This window comes from Cricetulus griseus, chromosome 6 (assembly GCF_003668045.3).
Source record: "Cricetulus griseus strain 17A/GY chromosome 6, alternate assembly CriGri-PICRH-1.0, whole genome shotgun sequence".
In the NCBI taxonomy this organism is placed as follows: Eukaryota; Metazoa; Chordata; class Mammalia; order Rodentia; family Cricetidae; genus Cricetulus; species Cricetulus griseus.
In genome coordinates, this window is record NC_048599.1 from 66,676,930 (window position 1) to 66,684,600 (window position 7,671).

Genomic DNA, 7,671 nt, shown 5'->3' on the forward strand with positions numbered 1-7,671 from the left:
GAAATGCCTATGGGAAATTTAGTTAAATCTGTTATCTGATGTAATTTTTCTTTTTTCATCTTCCTGATACAGAGCAAGAGAATTTTGAAGTGCATTTTCCAACACAGTGTTTAGTATTTGAATAACAGGAAAGGTTGAGGACAAAGCCTATGAGAAACAGATTTCAGTACTGTTTGTTTATCACATTTGAAATGAATTTAGGAGACACTTCCCAGCTAGAACATCAGCCCTTCCAAAGGTTCAATCTGGGAGATTTTGAAAAGATAATAGAACATTTCTAGCTTACAGAATACAGAGTTAAATGTGGCCACCAGTAGTCCCTGCTAAGCTATTTAAGTGAACACAGCTGTGATAGACATTGGTACTAGACTCAGTACTAAACTAAGGAAAAAACAAATGTCTACAAGTTCACATGACCTCTTCACTTTAGATGTAGCTGCCACTCTCCAAGTTTCTAAGAGCCAGAAAAAGAGATGACCAATTGTTTGTCTTTTCTTTCCTTTAAAACATAATATCCTCTCATTTTATTCTATCAATTTTACTATTGTTTTTTCTCCATTTATTTTTTCTGAATTAAATATAATTACATAATGTCCTCTCTTCCCTATCCTCTCTCCAATTCCTCTGATGTACAAAACAAAACAATTCCAGTGTTTTATTTTGTCATATTTTATAGTTATTTATAATAATTTATGTTTTAATTTGTATATGTTGAGTCATCTAAGCTTCTCTAGGATGATGCCTACTTGATCATGTTGGATGATGTTCTTGAGTTCAATTTGCAAGTATCTTTTTGAGTAGTTTTGCATCTATGTTCATAAGGGAAATTGGTCCTAAATTATTTTTCTTTGTTCAGTCTTTATGTGGTTTGGGTATGATGGTAACTGTGACTTAACAAAAAAAAAATTGGGCAATGTTCCTTCTGTTTATATTGTGTGAAATAATTTGAAGATCATTGGGGTTTTCCTTTCTCTGAAATTCTAGTAGGGTTCTGTGCTAAAACAATCTGGGTCTAGGCTTATTTTGGTTGGGAGACTTAATTACTACTTTTATGTCACTAGGGGTTATAGGTCTTTTTAAAATGTATTATCTGATCTTGATTTAAATTTGACAAGTTGTATGTACTGATAAAAATTATCAGTTTTTTTTAGATCCAATTCTTTTAAATTTTTTTTTTTTGCAATTTGGTAGAGAATAGGTTGTTCTCCCTGTTTATTTTATTCTATCTTAATTAATTAGTTTTTAACCTTAACAATAATAAAATTTATGAAGACTTTAATTTACAAATTATTTATAAAATATTCCTGGACCTGCCACTGAATCCCCAGAGAGACCAGGAGGCAGACCAAACCCTTCCAGCCCTCAATTTGATTATTCCCTGACATCTACTCCTCCTGGGTGAGTTTGCCTCTTTTTGTTCTAGAGCTTTCAGGTGTGCTGTTAAGTTTCTAGCATGACTATTCTCCAGTTTCTTTATGTAGGCACTTAGTGCAATGAACTGTCCTCGTAGCAATGCTTCTAAAGTGTCCCATAAGTTTGCGTGTGTTGTGCATTTGTTTTCATTGAATTCTAAGAAGTTTTTATTTTTTCTTTATTTCTTTTTTTAAACATTTTTTTTATTTAGAAACAATAATATCTCTCCACAGGAAATGGGCTCCCAAAGTCTATTTGTGCAGTAGGGATAAATAGTGGTTCCACTGTTACAGGTCCGATAGACTTCCCAGGCATCCTAATTGTCACCCACATTCAGAGGGCTTGTTTTGGTCTAATGTTGGTTAACCAGATTTACTACTGGATTCCCTGTGATCTCACTAGGTCAGGTCAGCTGTCATGAGGGAGATTGGTCTGTAGCTCTCTTTCTTAGTTGTGTCTTTGTGTGGCTTGGGTACCAAGGTAATTGTAGCCTCATAAAAAGAGTTTAGCAATGATCCTTCTGCTTCTATTGTGTGGAACGCTTTGAAGAGTATTGGTATTAGCTCTTCTTTGAATTTCTTGTAGAATTCTGCTCTGTAACTATCTGTCCCTAGTCTTTGTGTGTGTGGGGGGGGGTGGGGGAGATTTTTGTGGACTGCTTCTATTTCATTAGGGGCTATAGGTCTATTTAAATTGCTTATCTATTCTTGATTTAATTTTGGTAAATGATATCTATCCATAAAATTGTCCATTTTCTTTAAATTATCAAATTTTGTGGAGTACAGTTGCAATTGCACCATTCTTGGGTCAAGGAAGAAATAAAAAAGGAATTAAAGACTTCCTAGCATTCAAGAATGAAAACACAACAAAACCAAATTTATGGGACACTTTGAAAGCAGTGCTAAGAGGAAAGTTCATAGCACCAAGTGCCCACATGAATAAACTGGAGAATAGTCACACTAGAGAATTAACAGCACAACTGAAAGCTCTAGAGAAGCAAACTTACCCAGGAGGCATAGATGCCAGGAAATAATCAAATTGAGTGCCGAAAACAATACAAAGAATCAATGAAACAAAGAGTTGGTTCTTCAAGAAAATCAACAAGATAGACAAAGCTTTATTCTAACTAACCAAAAGGCAGAGAGAGAGAGCATGCAAATTAACAAAACCAGAAATGAAAAGGGGGGCATGACAACAGACACCTAGGAAATCCAAAGAATCATCAGGTCATACTTTGAAAACCTGTATTCTTTCTTTATTTCTTCCTTGACCCAGGAGTGATACAATTGAGCATTGTTCAATGCCCATGAGTTTGTAGTATTTCTTCAAATTGTGTTGTTGAATTCTAACTTTAAAGCATGCTGGTCTGATAAGATACAGGAGGTTATTCCAATGCGTTTTTATCTGGTGAGGTTTGCTTTTTTGCCAAGTATGTGGCTGATTTCAGAGAAGGTTCCATGTGGTCCTGAAAAGAGGGTATATATTGTGTTTGGATGGAATGTTCTATAGATGTCTATTAAACCAAATTGGATCATAACTTCTGTTAGTTCCTTTCTTTCTTTGTTAAGTTTCTGTCTGGTGGTCCCTTGCAATGGTGAGAGTGGGCTGTTGAAATCTTCCATTATAAGGTTTTAAGTGTGATTTGAGTTTTAGTAATGTTTCTTTTATAAGTGTGGGTGCCTTTGTAGTAAGGGCTTAGATGTCCAGAATGAGACTTCATCTTAATAGATTTTTCCTGTGATAAATATGAAATAACCTTCTTTATCTCTTTTGATTAATTTTAGTTTGGAGTCTAAAGTGTTACATATTGGGATAGCTACACCAGCTTGCTTCTTAGGTCCATTTGATTAAAAAAGCTTTTCCTAACCATTTACTATGAGGTAGCATCTATCTTTGAAGTTGAGGTGTGTTTCTTGTATGCAGCAGAAGGATGAATTTTGTCTTCAGATCCATTCTGTTAGCCTAAGTCTTTTTTACAGGTAAGTTAAGACTATTGATATTGAGGGATACTAATAACCACTGATTATGGATACTTGTTTGTTTTGGATTTGTTTGTGGTGGTGAAATTGTGTGGGGATTTCCCTTTTTGGGGGAAGGGGCTTTTGGTAATGTGGGATTATGTATTGCCTATGTTTTTTAATGTTTGAATATTATTTATTTTTTCCCATTCAAAGATACTATTTTATTTTATTGCTTTTTTATGTTTATTTTAATTAGAAAGAAAATTATTTTACATGTCAATCCCAGGTCCCTTTCCATCCTCTCCTCCCCTGCCTCCCCAACTAACACCCTATCTATCCTATACCCTTTCTGCTTCCAAGGAAGGATGAAGCCTTCCATAAGTCTGTCTTATTCTTTGGGATAGGACCTAGGCCAATCCCCTTGAGTCTAGGCTCAGTGAGTATCCCTCTGTGTGGGATGGGTCCCAAAATACCATTCCTATGTTAAGGATAAGTACTGATTCACTACAAGAGGTCCCATAGATTTCCAAGGTCTCCTCACTGACACCCACATTCAGGGGGTCTAGATCAGTCCCATGCTATTTTCCTAGGTATCAGTCTGGAGAACAAGAACTCTCCCTTGTTCAGGTCAGCTGTTTCTGTGGGTGTCACCAGCCTCATGTGGACCACTTTGCTCATCAGTCCTCCTTGTCTGCAACTGGATTCCAGTTCAATTCAAGGTTTAGCTGTGGGTGTCTGCTTTTACTTCCACCAGCTGTTGGATGAAGGCTATACAATGTCATATGAAGTAGTCATCAATCTCATTATCAGGAGAGGACATTTATGGTAGCCTCTCCTCTGTTGCTTATATTGTTATTTGGTGTCATCTTTGTAGCTCTCCAGACATTTCCCTAGTGCCTGATTTCTCTTTAAACCTATAATGTCTCCCTCTATTATATTATCTCTTATCTTGCTCTCTTCTGTTCTTCCCTCAACTCAACCTTCCTGCCCCATCATGTCTTCCTCACCCCTCCTCTTCTCCCCTTCTCATTCTCCTAGTTCCCTCTCCCTTCGCCCTGCCCCCACACCCAGTGCTCCCAATTTTCTCAGGAGATCTTGTCCCCATTCTCCAGGGGACCATGTATGTCTCTCTTAGTGTCTTCCTTGTGTATTAACTTCTCTGGCAGTGTGGATTGTAGGCTGGTAATCCTTTAGTCCATGTTTAAAATGCATATATGAGTGAGTACATACCATGTTTGTCATTTTGTGACAGGATTACCTCAGTCTGGATGGTTTTTTCTATCCATTTTTCTGGAAATTTCAAGATTCCATTTTTTTCCAGCTGAGTAGTACTACATTGTGTAAATGTACCACATTTTCTCTATCCATTCTTCGGTTGAGGGACATCTAGGCTGCTTCCAGGTTCTGGCTGCTACAGATAATGCTGCGATGAACATTGAACAGATGTCCTTGTTGTATGAATGTGCTTCTTTTGGGTATATGCCTAAGAGTGGAATTGCTGGATCTTGTGGTAGACTGATTCCCATTTTCCTGAGGAATTGCCATACAGATTTCCAAAGTGGCTGTACCAGTTGGCACTCCCACCAGCAGTGGAGGAGTGTTCCTCTTTCTCTGCATCCTCTCCAGCATAAACTGTCATTGGTGTTTTTGATTTTAGCCATTTTGGCAGGTGTGAGTTGGTATCTCAGAGTTGTTTTGATTTGCATTTCCCTGATGGCTAAGGATGTTGAACAATTTCTTATATGTCTATCAGCCATTTTAGATTCCTCTATTGAGAATTGTCTATTTAGTTCTGTACCCCACTTTTTAATTGGATTATTTGGTGTTTGAAGACTAGCTTCTTGAGTTCTTTGTAAATTTTGGAGATCAGTCCTCTGTCACATGTGGGGTTGGTGAATATCTTTTCCCAATCAGTGTGCTGCCTTTTTGTCTTGTTGATTGTGTCTTTTGCCTTACAGAAGCTTCTCAATTTCAGGAGGTCCCATTTATTAATTGTAAATCACAGTGTCTGTGTTACTGGTGTTGAGTTCAGGAAGCAGTCTCCTGTACCAATCCATTCAAGGGTATTTACTACTTTTTCTTCTATGTTCAGTGTGGCTGGGGTTATGTGGAGGTCTTTGATCCATTTGACTTAAGTTTTCTGCATGGCTATAGACATAGATCTATCTGCAGTCTTCTACATGCCAGCCTCCAGTTATGCCTGCACCATTTGTTGAAGATGCTTTCTTTATTCCATTGTATAGCTTGCTTCTTTGTAAAAAATCAGGGTTCATAGGTGTGCAGGTAAATATCAGGGTTTTCAACTCGATTCTGTTAATCTACCTCTCTATTTTTGTGCCAATACCAAGCTGTTTTCAAAACTATAGCTCTAAAATAGAGCTTGAAATCAGGAATGGTGATGTCTCCAGAAGTTCTGTTATTGTACAGGTTTTTTGGCTATCCTGGGTCTTTTTTCATATAAATTAGAGCATTGTTTTTTCAAGGTCTGTGAAGAATTCTGCTGGGATATTGATGGGGATTGCATTGAATCTGTTGATTTCTTTTGGCAAGATTGCCATTTTTACTATGTTGATCCTCCCTATCCAAGAACATGGGAGATCCTCCCATTTTTAGGTATCTTCTTTAATTTCTTTCTTTAAAGACTCAAAATTCTTATGATACAGGTCTTTCCTTTCTTTCTTTTTTTTTTCTTTTTTTTTGGTTAGCAGTACCCCAAGGTATTTTATGTTGTTTGTGGCAATTGTAAAAGGTGATTCTCTGATTTCTTTCTCAGCACATTTGTCATCCATATATAGTAAGGCTCATTTTTGAGTTAATCTTATATCCTGCCACTTTGCTGAAGGTAGTTATCAGCTGTAGAAGTTCACTGGTAGAGTTTTTGGGTCACTCATGTAGGTTATCATACCATTTGCATACAGTGAAAGCCTGACTTCTTTCTTTCCAATTTGTATCCCCCAATCTCCTTTTTTTTTAAAATTTTTTTTGTCTTATTGCTCTAGCTAGAACTTCAAGGACAATATTGAAGAGATATGGAGAGAGTGGACAGCCTTGTCTTGTTCCTGATTTTAGAGGAATAGCTTTGAGTTTCTCTCTATTTATTTTGATGTTGGCTGTTGACTTACTTTATATTGTTTTTATTATGTTCAGTTATGTTCCTGTTATTCCTGATCTCTCCAGGACCTTTATCATGAAGGGGTGTTGGATTTTGTCAAAGGCTTTTTCAGCATCTGGTGAGATGATCGTGTGGTTTTTCTTCTTCAGTTTGTTTATATGGTGGATTACATTGATAGATTTTCAAATGTTGAACCAACCCTGCATCCCGGGGATGAAGACTACTTCATCATGGTGGATGATTTTTTTGATATGTTCTTGGATTTGGTTTGCCAGTAGTTTTTGAGTATTTTTGCATCAATATTCATGAGGGATATTGTTCTGTAGTTCTCTTTCTTAGTTGTGTCTTTGTGTGGCTTGGGTACCAAGGTATTTTTAGCCTTGTAAAAAGAATTTGGCAATGAACATTCTGCTTCTATTGTATAGAACAATTTGAGGAGTATTGGTATTAGCTCTTCTTTGAATTTTTAGTAGAATTCTGCACTGAATCCATCTGGCCCTGGGCATTTTTTGGTTGGGAGAGGTCTGTTTAAGTTGCTTATCTGTCCTTGATTCAATTTTGGTAACTGATATCTGTCCAGAAATTTGTCCATTACCTTTACATTTTCGAATATTGTGGAGTATAGGTTTTCAAAGTATGACCAAAGTTTCTCTGGATTTCCTCGGTGTCCATTGTGATGTCCCCCTTTTCATTTCTGATTTTATTAAGTTGCATGTTTTCTCTCTGCCTTTTGGTTAGTTTGGATAAAGGTTTGTCTATCTTGTTGATTTTCCCGAAGAACCAACTCTTTATTACATTGATTTTTGAATTGTTTTCTTTGTTTCGACTTTATTGATTTCTGCCCTCAGTTTGATTATTTCCTGGCTTCTACACAGGAGTGAATTTGCTTCCAATGTTCTAGAGCTTTCACCAGTGATGTCAACTCTCTTGTATGACTATTTTCTAGTTTATTCATGTGAGCACTTAGAGCCATGAACTTTCCTCTTAGTACTGCTTTCAAAGTGTCCCATAAGTTTGGGTATTTTGTGTCTTTATTCTCATTGAATTCTAGAAAGTCTTTAATTTCTTTCTTTATTTCTTCATTGACCCAGGAATGGTACAACTGAGTTTTGTTCAATTTGCATGAGTTGGTAAGTTTTCTGCAGTTTGTGTTGTTTTTGAATTTTAACTTTAAGGCATGGTGAT